At 40.4% G+C, this 21,076-nt stretch overlaps 1 long non-coding RNA gene across 1 annotated transcript in view; it reads left to right on the plus strand.

The window, feature by feature from the left end:
- Window positions 1-12,083, plus strand: part of LOC309640001 — a 29,027-nt gene extending 16,944 nt beyond the window's left edge. Inside the window, exon 2 of the long non-coding RNA XR_014251978.1 lies at window positions 7,374-12,083. This is a non-coding gene — a long non-coding RNA (uncharacterized lncRNA). The remainder of the gene's footprint in view (window positions 1-7,373) is intronic.
- Window positions 12,084-21,076: the final 8,993 nt, after the last annotated feature.

Below are 21,076 nucleotides of genomic sequence, written 5' to 3' on the forward strand. Positions count from 1 at the left end.
TGCATTTGTAGCAAGTTCCCAGGTGTTGCTTCTGCTGGTGTGGCTGGTTTGGGGACCACACTTTGAATATCACTGTTTCAGATTTTGCTGGCTGTCAGCCACTTTGTGGTTTAGATGTCTTTTTAAAAAATGACCTCTTTTATTTCATCTCCTTGGAATTTAAATGCTGGTTTTAAGGTTAAGAACTGGTAGATCCTGCTGTTTGCAACCCATGTTCTGTCCTGTGAAAAGATATAATACTGTCCATATGGAATCCATCCATCACTTGCCTCCTTCTCCCTGGACCTTGAGAGTTGAGCTCATAGGATTTTGATGTCAGGTTGTTGAGATATAGAGTTACCAATAAAAGCGTCAAAGATTGCCACTGTGTCTTTTTTAGCATCAAAGATTGCCACTGTATCTTTTTAGCATCAAAGATTGCTGCTGTATCTTTTGAAGCAAAGATTGCTACTGTACCTTTTTTAGTGTGGAAGATTGCTACTTTATCTGTTTTCTGATCTGCAGTAGAGAATTTGGGCTTCTCCTTTGGACATGTGCCAAAGGTAATTTTTAAATTAAATGTAGAAATTATTATGCACACACATGCATACACACACACACACACACACACACACAAACACTGACAATGGAAAGGAAAAACACTGCTCAGGGCTGGAATAGGGGTCCAGGGCATTAAATTGTAATTAACTGATTCTCTTGTCTGGTTTTATTTCTGACTTATTTAGGACTTTGCTCCATCAAATGGATGTTCTTATTCTAAGGTTTGCCTTATTTTAAAGTCAGTTTTTTCCTTTTCCTTTTTTTAGAACGGTGAATTAGAGTCATCAAGTCAGTGGCAGGAATAGCCACTGAACAATTCCTTTAATGGGGAAACACAAAAGAAAAGAGATACCAATATTTTCTTCAATTAGTTATTATTGAAATCTTTTTCTGATGTTTAACTCTCCTTCTAAAAGACTATATTAGGATTCAAATGGAATTAACCTGATATTCTTTTATGAAAATATCTAGACTAACAATACTTAGAGAAACCTGGAAGGAAGAAAATCCTGATATCTGCTTAAAACACTGGACTTTTGGATAATGTTCTCCTGAGGGCAGCAGAAAAAAAGCATAAGTGACCTTTCAACCAGCCTTCTAAATCTCTTTGAGGAAATTTCTGTAGAGCCCTCTGGACAAATATGGCCCACTTACCAAAACTCCCTCTTCTCAATCTGTTTCCTGTGCTTCCAGCTCCACAAAGGAGTGCCTGCTAAGTGTTCTTCTATCCATCCCTTCTATCTTTGTTCTTCTTTCCCAAACTCTTCCCCTTTCTTATTTTCTTACCCACAGCCCTCTCTTCTGTTCTTAGCCCTCCAGAAAGCCCCTGGAGATAAGCTAACAGTAATGTGTGTCTTCCCAAAGGAGAGATATACAGTAAGGAAAGGAGAAAGTTTGGGTATGTGGGGAGGTGGGTGGGGAGTGGGGGATAGAACTTAAGAAGGGAAGGAGCATAATAACCCCGAAGTGGAAATAACACAAATGTCCACCACCAGATGGATGGACAAACAAATTGTGGAATACATAAACACACAGTGGAATATTACTCAGCCATAAAAAGAATGAAGTACTGATACATACCTCCACATGGATGAACTCAAAAACCTATGCTAAGTGAAAGAAGCCAGACACAAAAGTCACATTTTATTATGCCACTTACATGAAAAATCCAGAATAAATAAATCCATTGAGACAGAATAAAGCTTGGTGGTTGCCAGAGACTGGAGGGACAGGAGATAGGAGAGTGACAGTTTCCTGGGTGTGGGGATTTACTTTGAGGGGTTGGAAATGTTTTGGAACTAGATAGAGGTTATGGCTGTACAGCATTGAAAATGTTCTAAACGTCACTGGATTGTTAACTTTAAAATGGTAAATTTTGTTACATGAATTTCACCTCCATAAATTAAATTTTTTTTAAAAAGAGCATTATTCATCAAAATATCAAACTCCACTTCCCTTAGACTTTATAGCCTTCACATCTGCCTTTCTCCTTAATTGTATTCCAAAGAAAGTTCTATCTTTAATTTAGATACTAAAGCAAGGAGAGGTCCTGGATTGACCTCTAAATCTAAGTATTGTATCAATCTTCAATAAAATAGCCCTAATAACAATAGGAATAATAAAGTCACCCTGTGAGTCAGTGATAGAACTGGGAATGGATCCCAAGGAGCATTACCTTTTAGTCTCTTCTGAATTCTGTTGCTATCTCTCCATGTCCCTGAAACTCCTGACATAATTGAAGGTGACTTGTCAATGATGTCATTCCCCCAACCAGAAGAGACAGCACAAAGGAGCCTTGAACGTAGGCTACACATCGCCACGTACTCTGGAGGCTGCTGCTTTCAGATTCAATTTTGCCCTTGGCAAAATTGTGAAGCAACGTAAAATTTGTCTGGCCTGCTCTTAACTCACACCTTTCTATATGCTATGAGCCTCTCTGGGGCCCTCCTCTTTATCCTTTAGACATCTAGAGAGAACTTTCTACTCATTCATCCCTCCATTTCTTATTCTTCCATCTGCACCAGTATTTAGAAAAGGGGTTGACATCATTTCTTCCCTGCGAGTAAATTTTACATCTAATGTTGCTGGAGATATCACTGGACATTTTTGCAGGGTTGCTGGTGTCCCCACGATCTTTTGTCAGCTGTTAGGTCCAACTGCATGGTGTGCTTCAGGAAGAGGAACACAGGGGTAATTCACTACTGCAGACCACTGTCAAGTTTGCTTGAAGTCTAGGTACCACAGAAGAGAAGTAGTGAAATATAGTCAGGGCAGCCTAGCAAGTAAACTGACTTTCAAAAGACTGTAGACAATTCTAAGTATGTAAAAGTGACTAGGATTCTAACTTGAGCTTTGCCCAGAGGCAAACTGCTGGGTTCCTACACCTAAAAAAATCAAAGAGAACAGTTGGCTCAGTGGTCTAATTTGGACTAGATCCATTTTAACTCAAAAATAGTTTACCCTCAGAGAGTTTATGAGTCATTTCTATATTCTCCTCCCCACACCACATGGTATCCACCTGTAATAACATGAACCCACATTATCCCTGTTTATCCAGATCACAAAGACGGAGCACCAGTTGATGGGCAGCTAAACTATAATCAGAAAAATGATACATCTGTGCTTGCAAATAATTCGTTGTTAGCCCCTCACTTTGTTAGCACAACCTCTTTTTGCAGCTTCATTCATTTTTATCTAGTTTCAAGAAAGCATACCTCATTTTTTTTTGTAAAGGCTGTGCTACAATTTCCTTTAATTAATTTTTTTATTTATATTTATTTTTGGCTGTGTTGGGTCTTTGTTTCTGTGCGAGGGCTTTCTCTAGTTGTGGCAAGCGGGGGCCACTCTTCATCGCGGTGCACGGGCCTCTCACTATCGCGGCCTCTCGTTGCAGAGCACAGGCTTCAGACGCTCAGGCTCAGTAGTTGTGGCTCACGGGCCTAGTTGCTCCGCGGCATGTGGGATCTTCCCAGACCAGGGCTCGAACCCGTGTCCCCTGCGTTAGCAGGCAGATTCTCAACCACTGTGCCACCAGGGAAGCCCCTCATTTTTTGATTGTTTGTTATCGCCATGTTTCTAAGGGAGCCCCAACTTTCTAGGAACACAATGTGCTGTCAGTGTTAGATGATCCAATTAGTGAGTGTTGTGGACTGCTGGTCAACCAAGATGTCCGTGGAGGCTTGTCAGCTGTCGGGTACTTCTTGGGGACTTCAGCTTGCTCTGTGCACTGCCCATTGCCGTCTGTCAGGTCACAACCAGGCGCCAAAGAACTGGAAGTTTGAGCAAAACTATTTAGACCTACATGTTACTCCTAATTTTCATGAGTTTTAAAAGAAGACTAATAAAATCTGCAAAAATCTTTTACAAAGTAGTGCAAAAAAAACCTTTTCAGAATCTTTATTCTTTCAACAAGACTTATAACATTCTTCTATACCTTTTTGTAACATTTTGGTTTTCTGGGCTTTCATAAAATATTTGGCATTAATTTTTTTAAATCCTCTTTGGGGGTGGGGACTACATTCCCCCACCCCCACCCCCGCTTATATTCAATATTTATTTTTCCATTTGGAGTTCAGTTCTTTTGGGGGAAGTTCCTTGATCTGTGTTTGGGAAAATTACTTTTGGGGCTGTTGCCAGAACTCTGGGTGACTTTGAAATCCAGACAACACCAAACTAAACACAGTCATAGCCCTTCTGCTGCTGTTTGCACAAGTGTCAGCTACATTCAGTGCCTCTGGACAGGCCCAGGGAATCTTTGGAAATTAGATTGATCCCAGTGGGTAAATTAACTCAATACTGTACAGATAAAATCAACATGCTTTTGATTATACTAGCATGGACATTTGTAAATACTCTTCAAAATTTTCAAAATAGCATGGGCTAAAGAGGTGAAGTCATTACTTTAAAATCTTTTATCAACACCATTTCAGGAGATGTTAGGGGTCACACTGAGTGATAACAGTTTTGGATAGATAACTTTTGTAGATTTTTTTTGTTAGGCTGATTGCCTGATACAGCCAAGGGGTGCCATGGGGATGGGGCTCAAAATGACTTACTTTGGAAAAGTTCAGCTCCTCTTCCAGTTCCTAAGATGTTATTTAGAGAACTGGTTGAGAAGATTTACCCATGACATTGGTAAATGGAAAAAAGATTGAATGGACCACCCTTTATTCACCTGCTAAACCAGACCCTCTATTTACCTTATATTTGTCCCTACCTGCCTGCACTCTGTAATGTAGATGGTGCTGTTATTCTCCCCTAACACTCAAATCTTTAGCATAGTTAAATCCTGAGAAGGTAAAATAACTCCTGGATTCGGTGGGAGGCAATGACACAGTCAGGTTTTCAGGGCATGTCTGTGTGTCTAAAGTTTTCTCCACATTTCTGAACTGTGGTCACCAGTGATTTTGTATTTAGTTATATGCCTGGTATATTAGTTATCTATTGCTGCATATCGAATGGTCCCCTACATTTAGCAGCTTAAAATAATAGCACACATTTATTATTTCACACAGTTTTTGTGGATTAGAAGCAGCTTAGCTGGTGGTTTCGGCTCAAGATCTCTCATGAGGTTGCAGTCAAGATGTTGACCAGGGCTGCAGTTATCTGAAGGCTTGACTGAGATGGAGAATCAGAACGTGGCAGAGTCAGAAAAGTTAACAATTACCTGATCCAGTTTCCTCCTTTTGTAACAAGGAACTATTGTTCTTCACAAGACCAATCTAAGATAGTTCTTAGGCAAGTTCCCTATGTTAATCCATGCCTCAAAGTGAGATCATGGGATCAAAGTAAGGGCCTTTGGAAATTTCTTTTAGTGACTTGGTTACTAAGATCCAGAAGGTCGAGAGTATAAGAGTCATCTTTACACTGCTTCCCTCCTTATTTTAAGGCTTTGCTATCTGCAGTATTGCACATCCCCCTGTACACCTAGGCCCCTGTGGTTGTGTTAATGAATGAACAGAATATCTGTTATGAATAAGGAGATGGGAAAATTGCTTATAGTCTTTGATGCCAGGAGTGCAGAGATGGTGAATGACTAGAGGGAGGTTGGGGACACTTTATTTCTCAGGTCAGCCCAGTGTATGTTCCTTCCTCTAATTTGGTGGGGTGTGGGTCATGTCAGGCATTGGAGGGGTAAATGGACCAAACCTCTCCTACTCAAATCCACCCTTCCTCAGGCCCTCGTTGTCAGATTTCCAAACCAGCTGTCTTCTCTCAAAAGGACCCATGGAATGCCCTGTTCCTTACTCCCATGGCTGATCCTGTGAGCATAACTTCCAGCAAGGTCACCCAAATGGAAACAGAAGTCATTTCTTTAGGCTTGAATCATTAGTGAGTGGAAAACTAAAAGATAAACAATTATATTTCTTGAGAAGATGGAGCAAGAGCAAAGAATCCGAACTAAAAGTTCCTTTGAGGCTTTCTTTTTTAGAAAGAGATTTATTTTAGAACTGCCCTTCCCCCTCAGTCTCCATTCTGTAATTATGCATATTAACACAGCACCAAACGCCAACATAGCTCACCTCATAGAAAAACAGCAGCTCTTCTCATCACAGTTCTAATCTACTGAATAACGAAGGACATAGATAACTTACGTTCTAAGTTAATCCCAGAGAAGTTTAAGGCAGTGTTGTTCCAGGCAAGGAGTGATAAAATTGCTAGTATGGATGATGTATACCTGAAATTAATTAACCTGGTCTCCCCTTCAATATCTAAGCTCTACAGATATTTTCTACCATATTTTGTTGGTGTTTTCCCATCCATTTGGACATGAGCCAGAGGTAACCCCTCTCATAAAGAACATTGAAAATATGACTTGAAATAATGCAGACTTGCATCATTTATAGCTGTTTGGCAAAGTGGTTTGAAAAATGTGAGCACTTGAATATTTCAAACTGTTGGCAATAATAGGATCTTCTGTTTCCAGGAACACTGTCAGGTTTCCTATCTTGTTCTGCTTAAATTATACCAGATACTAGCAATATTTCTAAGAGTGTTTCCTAAAGTGGGGTCTGAGATGGTCATGTGTGCGTGTGAGAGAAAGAGAGAGACAGAGAGACAGCAAGAGAGGCAGAGAGTGAGGGTTGATTGCAGCCCCTGAGGGAACTCTTAGAGGCAATTGGCACTACTGCCAGAGCACCAAAGACTGGAGCGGCAGAATTAGGTGAGTGTTGGCTGAAAAGTCAGAAAAGCTCTTAGGAACACAAAGCAGCCATGAACAGAGGTTAAGGAATATTGTCTAACAATAAAGGGAAGGAAACATTCTTACTAAAAACAATAGGGGTCCCAGACAATCTGCTTGGGGGTCAAGAGTTCCTGCAGAAAGAAGTTGGAGAATGTCACTTCTCAGAAGACAGGCCATTGGCTCAGTGTGGAAGGTGACCCGGCAGGTGCTTCCAAAGGCTGTGGCGCTGCGCTGTGACACCCCCATCCTACACCCCCGCCCCGGCCAATTTCAGGAGAATGTCTAAGGAGTCCTTCATAGCAACGGGTGCAAACACCTTGTAGGTTTCCTCTAATCCAGCTGGACCAAAAGGAAGCCCTGAGAAACATAGATAAGCTGATTAAGTGCGGTCGCATTCCTGATAGGAATTTGCACTGAGGAATGAAAACACAAAAGCTAAACGAAGTGAAAAGATCCAGGCGTGTGTTTCGGAACCAAGAGAGGGAGTGTATCAATGTAAGTTGTTGCTTGCCACCGACATACTAGTAAAAGATGAAGATGACAGTACTTACCTCATCCAGAAAAAGAAAAAAAAAGACTGTACAAGGTGATATTCCCTTTTGTATTATTATGGAACTGATTTGTGAATATCATTTTTATCTTTCCATAGGGTTTTTAAGGACTTTATAAACGTAAACGTGTCACAAAAAGATGTGTTTCCAAATATTTGATTTATAAGCCATCTCTTGTACCAGAGGCCCTGATCCCCGTGACTTTTCTCACCATGGACAATGAGACTTGAAGAATATGAACAGTTATCTCTGTGCCAAAGTGCCAGTTCTTCGTGGACCGAATGCATCACGCAAGAGAGGATGAGGCCAAAACCAAAGGTGGACTCCAGCAGGCGTTGTGAGCTGCCCTGTAGCTGAGGAGCCAATCCCAGATGACAGCTGAGCGGGTTTAGAGTCTGCAGATGGATCTTGAGGGGTGAGGAAGGAAGCCTCAGAGCTCCTGAGAAGCTGGAAGGCGAAGAGAAACTGCCTCCTGAGCCTCCCAGGGGAGACGTGGCATGGGGAGGGGACCTCAGAGCAGCCCTCACAGGCCTCCCGGGGCAACACAAGGCACTGGGCCAAGACTCAGGTGAGCTGTGGGTGGAGTTCACCTGCATGCCCATGTGGATATGTGCAAGGTCACCATTTACAATATGTCAACAATAGAGAGTGAATATTTCTAGGCGGTGTGAGTGAAGATACAGTCGTCTCTCTGTATCTTGGGGGTTAGGTTCCATGACCCCGCAGGAACCAAACTCCAAGGATGATCAAGTCCCTTGTATAACATGATGTAATATTTTCATATAAAGTACACACATCCTCCCATATACTTTAAATCATCCCTAGGTTACTTTTGATGCCTAATACAGTGTAAATCCATGTAAATACTTACTGGGTGTGGAAAATTAAAATGTTTTGCTTTTTGGAATTTTCTGGAATTAAAAAAAAAAATTATTTCTGCTCCGCAGTTGGTTTAATCTGCAGATTAGGAACCTGCGGATACAAAGGCCAACTGTAATTACAGCCAGTCAAGCCATTCAACATGTAGGCAGGTTATTTCTAACCAATACCTCTCCCCTGGTACCAGCTGCCCCAAACTCTGACTGCTTTTCATTCCTCTAAACACTTTGAGTCTCTAAAAGCTTGAACACTTATTTATCTTTCTGTCCCATAATGGTTCTCCTGATGGTAGCAGTGGGCCAGAGCTGTCAAATTGCAAGAATAACAATCTTTTGGATCCAGGGCTGGCATCGTTTTGGAAGAGGACAGTGGGGATGCATTCTACATTTCTAACAATTGCTTTAAAATGAAGTTTTCAAAAGTGGAGAATTGTTTGTATTTAAGAGATAGCCTCGGGGCAGTAGAAGGAGCCTGGTTTTGCTGAGACTGGCAAGAAGGTGCAGCAGGGATGATTCATGGGGCCACGGATGAAAACCCTGCCGACCTCCTGTGTCTGGGGAGCTCGTGGTGACAAGGCTTCTAGCTCAGGAGCGGGATTTGCTCAAGCTCCTAGGAAAAGGTGATGGAAAATCCCACGAGGCTGGGCTGGGTGGAGATGCAAATTGAGTTCTCTTACAGTGAACTGACTTAGCCCCAGGTTATAAGCAGCCCACACTTTGATTTCAATAAGCTTGAGGGTTAGTACGTCTTAGTAGTGAGCAGAATTTAAAGGAAATGAAACCAACTCCTGAGTTTTAGTTCATTTGTTGTATAGCAGAAAGCACCCCAATTAGTGATGGGAACAGCGGTAGGTAATATCTTGGAACCAACTGACAAGTTAAAAAAAGGATTTGGGAATCAGACTAGTTCTCCAGCCTACATTTTAGCTGATAGCATCTCTCTCTTCACAGAACAACATGCGGGCTCTTTTCTAATAAAGAAAGAAGGTGACTGGCTTTTCAAGGCAACGCCATCTCCAAGCAGTGGAGTACAGTCCTCCTTTATGAGATGGCCTAGTTCATCTTTAAAGCCATTGAGAATATTATAATTAACATACCTGCAAAGATTTTTGGACCTTCGCTATGAGAGAATGTCTTTGGGGAACTCAGCAGCCATTTTTTAGTAAAAATAAATATTCATGTGTGTCCAAGAAATGCCCCCATGTCTACCATATTTAACCATACACAGCAGGAACGATAAATGTCCTGAGTCCTCCCAGTTCCTTGCGTAATAGGTAAATGCGCAAAGAATTGACTTGTGGCATTGAAGGAGAACCCAAAGCACAGAACCATCGAGGGCTTTGGTGAATGCAACGTAACCGCCGTCTGTGGAATGCCAGTGACAGGGCCGATCACCAAAGAACTATCTAGAATGGGCATTGCTGAACCATTCCAGAGTGTTTATCTTCAAGCACCTTGAGGCCCACACTGAGGAATCCTGAGCTTCTGGTAGGATCAGCGCCCCTTCAGGCATCCTTGGAGTCACAGTGTGTACTATTCCTAAGAGTGCTTGACAGGGTGGGTGACAGGGAAGTCCTGAGTATGAAGCCACAGCACTTGGTAAAACTTAAGAAATAATAACATGAATGGGGAATTCAAGCCCTGGAAATGCTTTCTCAGACACGAATTTACTAAATGTCCTTGACTTTTGTTTTTTTCACCTGTGAAATGAGAATATAATTCTGCTCTGACTTTCAAAGATGCCATATGGGCTGACAAACTAACGCAAATCATGTTTGTAAATATAAAACTTTGATATAAATAAGAAATAATATGCTTTACCCTGCATAGCCTGTGAACAAAATTAACGTGAATGCAGAAAGCTATTTTATTTAAGTGGTTAAAAATGAGTAGCATTTCCTTTATGTTTCGGTTTTAATTTACACTTGGGGCTTTATAAGAGCAAACCCCTGACTGAGCATAGACAAGGATGATGATTTGGAGAGAAAAATATGATTTTGAAACTCATGCTCAGTGCCAGAACCTTGAAAGCACACATCAGGTTTCAGAGAAGATTGTGTGGTTTCCGAAGAGTGAAAATACAGAGATTTCCTTTGTTACTGGTCCATGGTATGAGACAAAAATAAAACATAGGTGATTATTTCTCTCAGATCTCAAAGATGTTGCAAGGGATCTTGCCAATAGAAGGACACTGATGGAAAAATTCCTCTGCTCCCATTTAAAAATGTCGCCCCGCTATAGTGAAAATCTATAATGGTGCTTATCCTTCAATGTAGTTTTGTTTCTAAGCTTGGCAAAGGACATCTTCAAATTTACCTCTCTTCTGTTTAAGTATCCCAATCCCAATGCCTAATGGGCTGATAGCATCCCCGCACTGTTGTGTTTACATAGACTGAACTTCAATAACTGAAAATGCAAATCAAATTGTAGAACATGAGTCACTGCCCTGGCTGGCTGGGCTTGATGGGGAGAAGCAGTTTTCTATCAGCACGCCGGGGGCCAAGCTGGGGGAGCTGAGGTCTGGTTCTGGTCATGATTTGGCTCAAGGGGTTTGCACTCCTGTTCTGCTTCAGGTCCCAACGTGCTCACTGACTCATGAACTGGGCACCAATTAGCACATGGGTATTAAGATTAACAAAAGAAAATGAATTGAATAAAACAGACAACAAAGTGGGTGGGGACGCTCCAGAGGACGCTGCAGAGTCAGAGATGTGAGTGGTCTGCAGGTCAGATTGCACCAGGCTGGTGCATTTGTTTCTAAATAAGAATGGTGAGAGGGACTGGAGTTTGCGGGGAGATGCCAAACCAGGTCCATCATCTTGAGGACGATCACACTGCAGTGTTTTGGTCACAAGGGGGAACAAATACTGTCCAGGTGGGTGAGCATACCAAGAATTGTGCACCCTGGCTGCATCCCAGCATTTCTGTATAGGGGAAAATACGGGTGGTTTTTCATTAAAGAACAGCAGGACAACCACCCTACCGTGAGGGGCAACAAGAAACAATGGGTCATACTGGGCCTATTCGGTGAGAGGAGGAAAGGGGTCCGACAATTGCCCTCAGTGGTAGAGAGTGGTCTTAGCCCCAGCTTTAGAGCTCAAGTGTGTAGGTACAGGGTTTTTCCAAACTTTAAAAAAATTGAGGCATAATTTATATACGGTGTCTTAGTCCATTTGGGCTGCCATAACAAATACCACAGACTGGGTGGCTTATAAATGACAGAAATTTATGGTTTACAGTTCTGGATGCTGGGAAGTCCAAAATCAAGGTGCCATCATGGTCATGTTCTGGCGAAACCCTCTTCCTGGTTCATAGCCAGCACCTTCTCCTTGTGTCCTTACAGTGTGGAAGGGGTGAGGCAGCTCTGTGGGGTCTCTTTTATAAGGGCACCAATCCCATTCATGAGGGCTCCACCCTAAGGACCCAACCACCTCCCAAATGCCCCACCTCCTGATACCATCACCTTTGTGGGTTAGGATTTCAGCATAAGAATTTGAGGGGGACACAAATGTTCAGCCCATAGCAAACAGCAGAGTTACATGCAGTAAAATTGTTGCATTTTTGCATATGCACATCCCCCTGTAAACAAGCACCATTTCTTTTACCCCAGGATCCCTGGCCAATAAGGCCACTGAAAGGCAGCCTCTTCCTGATTTCTATCATCATAGATTAACTTTGCCTGTTCTTGAGCTTCGTATAAATGGAATCTTAACAGTATAGACTCACTGTGTCTGCCTTTTTCACTCAACCTTAGTTATTTGAGATTCATCTTCGCTGGAGGCATTGGTAGGTAGCAATTTGAAGAACATGCTTTTCCCTTCCTTCTGTACTTATTTCATTTTACTGGGATTGCTGTTAAGTGAGAAGAGGGCAGGTGTCATAATATGTAAATTTTTTAAACTAAGAGGTTCTGTATAAAAATATCTCGTACCCAGCATGGTACAAGGGACACCACAATCCCATGCCATGGCACAGCAACTAAGCAAACACTCTTGACGTTGCCTAGTTTTTACTGTGTGTGCTTCTCTGCTTCCCACTGCGGTATAAGCATTTCCTCCAGCCTTGCGAAGGTGGCCTTTTTTTCCCAAAGAGCCACAGAACTGCTATTGGCTAAATCACAAGGTGGTTAAGGCTGTGACTGAAATTTCGGAGACAGTGTTCAATGTCACCTTTGATGATCTAAAATTGCCCACAGGTAGACTGGAGATCCTCCATAACAGACATCACACAGAGGCTCATTTTGGGATTATGGGCTCACAGGGTCTTGCTGCAGTCGACTGACGTTATTAAACTTTAAGGACCCCTCTGAGAAGGATGTTTGGCTCCAGATAACAGTGTTCTCAGGGAGATTGTGACCTGGTGACCTCACACAATTGAGTTTTTCATTTTATAGAGAATCTGAAGCTCCTTGCCATTAAGCTGACCAAGAATAGCAGTGCAGTTTTTTCTTTTCTGCTTTAGCACATTCCTGGGGATTGGGGGCTGTGCTTTCTGAGCATAACTGGGACAAGAGCTTATGGAAATGTAATGAGATGAGGGATGCACAGAGCGACGTTCACAGATGCTGCATAGTGAGAAATGCTGGGTCCCTTAGCAAGTTGCACTGAGGGTCCCCTGACATTTGGTAACAGTAAGATAAACAGATCTCCTTTTGCATAGTCCTTCCCCTGCGGACCAGCAGCCCCAAAGAGCTAATTAGCCCTCAGCTGAGGTGAGCTGTATGCTCCCTTTGGAGTGACCACTCAAGCCTGTGGCTTCAGTGTCTCTGGGAGGTGAGAAGGAGGTAGGGGTCAAAGCAGCCCCTTCTTCTGATCAACATTTCAAGGCCTCATGAAAAAAATGCCCCAAATGAGAGAGAAACCGTCATCTGTGGGGGCACCTGATTATTAAAATGTGGGGATTTTCCTCAAGTTTGGATAAACCAACAAACAAAAACATTTAGAAAGAAGAAATGAGAAAATGTTAACTTGCAAAAAGGTAAAGGGAATCAGACATCAAAAAGACCGACGCTCCAAATAAAGACCCCCATAAAGGGGGGAAAATCACAGGTTATAAATCGGTCAAACATATTCTTTTGTTCATGGTGGAAAGCATAACTTTCTCACACGATCATCATATCCACTGATCAATACATTAGTATTATGAAAGTCAGACACTAAGCTATATTTTGCTTGAGGAGTTCAGGTTTGTAGGAACTGCCCAAGTTTTTATTGTCTTGTGGACCAGACATAGGCAGAGTTGTCCCTATCATTTTTGGTTTGTGTCAAGGTGCAAATCCTCTTTTTTTCCTGTTTCCTGATTGTGGTATGTTGTATCCTTAATCATATTGGAAGCAGAGCAAAATATCAGTTTTGCTTCAGGAGTCCATGCTTTGTTCAACTTCCTGCCCCTAAGGTATGGATTAGACCGCATAAGATGCTCAGTGATTTTCTGTTTCACTATCATTAATATGATGTTTTATTTTATTGGATGAGTTTTGTTTTGTTTTCTGTTTTTTAGCTGTGCCTTGAGGCTTGTAGGATCTTAGTTCCCCAAGGAGGGATTGAACCTGGGCCACGGCAGTGAGAGCACGGAGTCCTAACCACTGGACCGCCAGGTAATTCCTAGGGATGAGTCTTATTTTCATAGGAGTAACTAATATTTAATACACAAAGACCCTCTTGTTGTACATTCAAAAGAACAAGAGCAACATGATATTAAGGCTTAAGAGTTACTTCTGTCTGGAGGCCTTGTAAAGCCCCTAGGGGTATAAATTTTATGTCTCAGAAGTATTTTAATTTCCTTGTCAGTTTGTCCACTGAGATCAGGACCCAAGAAGCCTCCTATTCATTTCTACTGGGCTTTACCTGCAGTACCTTTAAGTTTTGGATGTAAGGATTAATCAGGGCTCTCCAGAGAAACAGAACCAATAGGAGATTGATAGATAGACATACAGATGATAAATAAATTGATGATAGATAAGATGATTGATAGATGATAGATAGGTAAGATGATTGATAGATGATGTACACATAGATAGATAGATAGATAGATAGATAGATAGATAGATAGATAGATAGATAGATTTATTATAAGGAATCAGCTCATGTCATTATGGAGGCTGGGAAGCCCCACAGTCTGCTGTCTGCAATCTGAGGACCCAGGAAAGCTGATGGTGTCTGAGTCTGAAGGTCTGAGAACCAGGAGCACTGATGGTGTAACTCCCAGTCTGAGGGCAGGAGAAGACTGATATCCCAACTCAAACAGTCAGGCAGAGAGAGAGAATTTTCCCTTTCTCCATGTTTTTGCTTCATTCAGGCCCTCAGTGGACTGGACGAGGCCCACCCACATTGGGGAGAGAGATCTGTTTTACTCAATCTAATCTCATCTGGAAACAGACACACCCAGAAATGATGTTTACCAACATGTGGGCATCCTGTGACCCAGACACACTGACATATAAAATTAGCCATCACTGTGTGTCAAGGTCTCCTCTTTCCCTGACATCCCCTTGTTTGTCAATGTTTCACAGGACGGCTTGCAGACCAGGTTCGTGGGAGGACACTGACAGCCTTGTTCTGTATTGAAGGCATAGTTCTTGGGTTTATGCTACTTAATTAGATGAGAATTCTGGCATGATCATAGTATAGAATTTTTTTTTCCCCAGAAGATATTTATTTATTTATTCTCAGGTAAATATATTTAGAATATTGAGAGCTCAAATTGGCGTGTCTATCTACAAGTAGATAACACCCAAAACAAACCTGGGCTAAGGAAAATGGTTATCATAAGCAGTTTCGTGATCCAGTTTTTTCCCTCTGTGAAACATGTAAGAGAATGCACCAAGATATCACACATGGTCATTTACATACAGTATCATTTTAGATCATAATGTAGATTGGATTTGATTTATCCAATTGTACCCTGGTTGGAAAAAGAACACATTCTTAGTGAACCTAGGCAAATAATAACCATTGATACAGGGAGTGAAGGAACTTAGTAAAGGTACTTTGAAAAATATTTAACCATTGTTGCCATTGTTTTATCTTTTTTTTTAAAGAATCATTCTTGTTTTCCCTCATGATTTATTAATTTATAACCTATATTAAGATCTTTCATAGGATTCCCCTCACCCCCAATCCTCAGGGTCCAGTTGGAACAAGATTGCATTTAAAGAGGGTTTCATAACTAGTCTGAACAAGTGTAACCTGTCAAACTGAGGGTCAGGGCTGGATTAAGAAGAAAAGAGTTTCCCCCGCAAGAGCATTTAAAATAGAACACTGGCCGCAGTTAAGTCAGTTCATCCCATTCATTAAGTTCTAAGGAGTTAATTTGTGTTTTGTTGATCTCAAAGTAAACAGTTTATCTCCATGAAGTCATTTGCTTTTGGAGGGGAAAGTTCTGGGTCTCCTGATATGGACTCTTGACAGTCTCACAGAGTGTGGTGAAGATATGTCTTATAATGGAGCTGTGAGTCTAGCCCTTGTAGTTTCAACTGTCCTGAGTGTCTGGCTCAGTCCTTTACTGAAGCTCTTTTGATATAGTATTTTTTTCAGAAGATTCAATTTCTGATCTGTTCTTGTAGCAGAGACTTTTAGGTGAGTGTAAGGGAAAAGCAGAAAATGCTTGTGGATAATAAGACTCAAAAGTTGTGGTTAATTTATTATAATAACCAACAATATCAGGATGCAGAAAAGTAGAATCCTCTATTGAGGTGCAATAAGCAATCGATTTATAAGGATTTAGTTAATACTTATCATGAGGGTAAGAACACATTATAAACAGTGAGGGCATTGTCAAATCTCCAGAGTATTTAATTTATCTCATTAAGTGTATTCTGATTATCATCAATTGACAAGAGTATTTATTTAGAAAATCAGAGGTCTTTTGAAAAATTAATCTATTTTTTGAAAGTCATAGTGCCCATCTTTGTGCATGAATGTTAAGTATGTTTCTGATGTAAAATTTCATAATTGCCAGAACATTTATGTCATTAAAATTTTATTTATATGTAAAGCTAAACAGAGAAGTTTAGCTTTTTGCCTTGCTGATTTTTCATATGGTGGACATAATAGTGTTGAGTATAGTAAAACCAGATTATTTCTATGATCTCTTATTTTAAAAGCTGAGAGATCAAATTTTTGTGATACCCAGTGGACATCTGGGAAACTCCAAAGGTGACGTAGGTATAATAGATATCTTTACAGCTTTGGAGTTCTGATTTTGGGTCCTGAATTTGGGAAAGGCAGTACCAAAAAGAGTTATCAGAGGAGCCATGATAAGAGCCTCAGTCACGATGAGTGAAGACAAGAAACGGTTTCAGGTAATATTTAAAGGAAACACGGCAACACATAAAAATGATTATTCGGAATTCTATTTCAAAACTAAAGACATTTTGTTAATATTGATACAGAAGTGAGACAAAAACAGCAAGTTACACAGCATTTTAGTAAGAAAGAGAACCACTGATGTCTGGGCACGGAACATCTTTTAACTCTTCTCTTTTTGTTTTTGTTAGTAGCTTTCTATGTAGACAAGGATCAATTTACCATTTTAACAGAAGGAGACCCAAATTCTATTTTACTTTTTTTTTTTTTTTTTAGAGTATTTGTGGGCCTTCTTGTATATGTGGAAGGCACTGATCTTTTTTTTTATTTATTTTAATTTTATTTATTTATTTATTTATTTATTTATGGCTGTGTTGGGTCTTCGTTTCTGTGCGAGGGCTTTCTCTAGTTGCGGCAAGTGGGGGCCACTCTTCATCGCGGTGCGCGGGCCTCTCACTATCGCGGCCTCTCTTGTTGCAGAGCACAGGCTCCAGACGCGCAGGCTCAGTAGTTGTGGCTCACGGGCCTAGTTGCTCCGTGGCATGTGGGCTCCTCCCAGACCAGGGCTCGAGCCCGTGTCCTCTGCATTGGCAGGCAGATTCTCAACCACTGCGCCACCAGGGAAGCCCCTATTTTACTTTTTTGATTACCGTTTATGTAGCAGTTTGCAGTAAATGAAACACAAGCCTCTTTCTACCTTATGAATAAATCGATTATCACTGAGTCAAATTTGCAAACATTTTAAACATATTTCTTTGCTCATTTCAAATTCACTACATGCAGTTATTATAAGCCCAGGCTCTTGATCTTACTTTTTCCTCTGTTCTATATTCATGGTGTATCCTCAAATTGTCTTCTATTTCCTTCTTCATATCCTGGCACAACCAGAAAATTTTAATTAAAGCAAAACAAAATACATCCATCATCTTACACATACACCTCTCTACAATCAAATACATCTTTAAGAAATTCTTAAAATAGTAAAATTTTACATCCATTGTAACCAGCTAACTTATGGCAAGAGTATAGTAAAACTAGAGTTTTCAGGTGTATAAGATATGTACTAATAGCTTGATTTACTATTAGTTCAAAGTCTTAAAGTTAATTGGTAGGAATGTAAAATGATGTAGCCATGTGGAAAACAATTTGATTGTTCCTGACAAAAAGTTAAACATAGAATTACCATAGGACCCAGCAATTCCGTTTCTGGGAACTGAAAACAAGTATCAAATAAACACTTGTACATGAATGTTTATAGCAGCACTATTCACAATAGTCAAAAGGTGGAAACAACCCAAATATCCATCATGAATGAATGGATAAACAAAATGTGGTGTATGTAAGCACAATGCAATATTATTCAGCTGTTAAAACGAATGAAGTACTGATGTATGCTCCAGCATGGATGAACCCTGAAAACATGGTTTTCTAAGTGAAAGAAGCCAGACACAAAAGGTCACATGTTGTATGATTCCATTTGTATGAAATAGCTGGAACAAGTAAATCCATAGGTACAGAGGCAGCTTGGTAGTTGCCAAGGGCTGGGGACAGGGAGGAAGAGGGAGTGACTACTTAGTGGTTTGAGGTCTTCTTTTGGGGTGATGAAAACCCCCTCTGGTTTTGGAACTAGGTAGAGGCTATGGTTGTACAACATTGTGAATGTACTAAATGCCACTGACTTAGACACTGCAAAATGGTTAATTTTATGTTAGATGAATTTTGCTTCAATTTAAAAATGAGGGATTTCATATATTTATATGATTTCATATATATATGATATATAGAATTTAAACACTTAACAAGAGTAAACCCTTTTAAAGGACATTAATTATTATACTTTATTTAGTTGGACAAATAGTTTTACATTTTTATAATAATAAAAACTTCCTTGACTCATGAAACTTTAAAGCATTCAGATTAATTAGGCTTTCCATGATAAAATAAACCCAAGTTTTGTATAAACTAGAATATTATTTTCTGTATTGTGTTAAAATCAAGAAGAAATATAATTAATTGCTTTGAATTAGAATTTTCACCTTGAACAAGAATCTTAAGTTTTTCAAAAGCTTTATACTTTATGAATATCTATAGTTATAAACCTAATATTGAAAATCCTTTAAATTGTGTTTGAAGTACCTTAGCATTCTTTTACTTTTTATCTTATTAACCTATAATCAAAGCTATTAATTTATCTGAGAGTTAAACTTTTTTATTCCTCTGAGGTATAGATGCAGCAAGCTTCTGAAGTTTTTTCTTAAAGAGCCATCACTTTGAAAACATTAAAATTTGATTTTCCTCCCTTCTAGAATGTATTTATTCCAGATTTTCCTCCTTTTAAATTTATTTTAACCTTCAAAGTTATTATTTTGAATTTATATGAGTGCTTCTATATGCCAATGAAGAAAAGAGCTCCCATAAATACAAGTAACTTTGTAATGTTATGTGTTAATTTTTCCCTCCTTTATCTGACTAGTTATCCATCAAGTGCACAATCATTTCAAAAGATATTTATAACCAATTAATCTCTAAAAATTTGGGGGGGGGGGGAGGGCAGAAAAAGAAAATAAGTAGGAGAAGAGAAGAAGGGAATGACCACAAATACAGAATGTGATAAACAAAATACTTCATTACCTTCCTTTTACAAGGAAAGAAAAAGAAAAAAGTATTTTTCACGCACAAAAAGAGCTAGCAGCTTCAGTTTTACAACCTCAGCTAGAGATAAAAAATAAACAGAACACAAAAGCTCACTCATGGGTTCAGCCACTGTAGATCTCAAAGGTTGTCTGCCTCTCCAGAAGGTACAGAAAATTTTCTTGAGTGATGTGATCTCATTGATGGGGAGGTAATTTTGGCTGATGACTAGCCATAAACCCAGTTCACCCAGAGAATCTGGGAGGCAGAGGTGAATAGGTTTGGGTTCTCTTTGGGCCTCAGTTAGTCTTCAATTGGGGCCCGAGAAAAGTGGCACATTGCAAGTTAAGGCCATCTTCTTCCAGGGCCTGATGGCACCGCTTTCGATGTCCAGTCATGTCGCCAGCCTAGGATATTTCTAAAACACGTCTCTCTTCATTTTATAGAATGTTTGTATTAACATTTCAACAGTCAAAGATACCAGAATCCCCACGTCAAACAAATAAACGAAGATGACACATAAACCAGAGTCTCTGTTATTTACCACCTGACAGAAATCGCCAGAAACCTAGATTCTCAACTTTTCAGTCATTAACAGGGAATAAATTATTGCCCGAGCTCAAACCACACCTGGAACCAGACTTGATCCAGAAACACAAGTAGAAACAGCCAGAAAAGCACAGAGTTAGGAAGAAGAAGAAGAAAAAAAAAAGCAGTGATAGTATAGCTCTCTTGCTGCAGGAGATTTATTCTGTAAATGAAACAAGGCACGTATCTGTTCACACTGCACATGAGATAAGTGTGTTCTCAGGTGAAGCTGTTCAGTCAGCTCTGGCAGATGAAGGCCCTTCCTCACATAAATCTCCTCCATGGAGCCTCCAGAACTACAAAAAAGAATTAGGCACAACAGCACATGGAAAATAAAAACATATTTTTTCTTCACTCTCAAAGTGCTAGGTGTCAGACTTCAAAAGGACTGACGTGCCCAGTAAAAACCACAACAGGCGGGGACTTCCCTGGTGGCGCAGTGGTTGAGACTCCGCGCTCCCGATGCTGGGGGCACGGGTTCAATCCCTAGTCAGGGAAAGAGATACCACATGCATGCCACAACTAAGGAGCCTGCATACTGCCACTGAGACCCGGCGCAACCAAATAAATAAATAAATAAAATAAATATTTAAAAACAAAAAACAGAAAAAACTCACAACAGGTGTTTAGTGGGAAAATACCACAAAGCTTAACAAAATGATCAAATTAGATGATTGGTTTATGTTAATATGATATTTGTATTTATTATGTTTATTTATATTAGTTGTTATTAGTCTGTTCATGAGGGGAAAAGAATAATTTTTTACATGATCATCACAGTCACAAAGTTTATGTTATATCTGTAAACACCACTATTATAAAAGTCAAAGATAAAGCATCCCCCCTCCTTTTTTTAAGGTTTGTGGGATGTGTTCAAATTTTTATTATCTTGGGGGCCATAACTAGGCAGAGTGACTTTGTTATTCTTGGTTTATTTCAAAGGGCAAAGATTTTCTTTTTCTGTATGTTCCGTCATGTGCTTAACTGCAACGGGAGCAGGAAAAAGTGTCAGTTTTGTGGACATGACAGTATGCAGTGTTTCCTGGAGACTTTGGGGTCTCCTATCACACCTGTTATGGGGTGACATGTGTCTCCCCCCAAATTCACAAGTTGAAACTCTAACCCCTGGCACCTTAGAATGTGACTGTGTTTAGAGATAGGACCTTTAAAGAGGTGATTCACTTAAAATGAGGGGTTAGGTTGGGCCCTAATCCAATCTGACTGGTGGAAATTTGGAAACACACAGATGCCAGGGAGGCACACACAGAGGAAGGACCGCGTCAGGACACAGTGAGAAGGCGGCCGTCTGCAAGCCAAGGAGAGAGAGGCCACAGAAGAAACCAACCCTGCCAGCACCTTGATCTCGGACCTCCAGCCTCCACAATTGTGAGAAAATAC

The sequence above is a fragment of the Balaenoptera physalus genome (genome assembly GCF_965194825.1).
Source record: "Balaenoptera physalus genome assembly, chromosome: 12".
Lineage (NCBI taxonomy): Eukaryota > Metazoa > Chordata > Mammalia > Artiodactyla > Balaenopteridae > Balaenoptera > Balaenoptera physalus.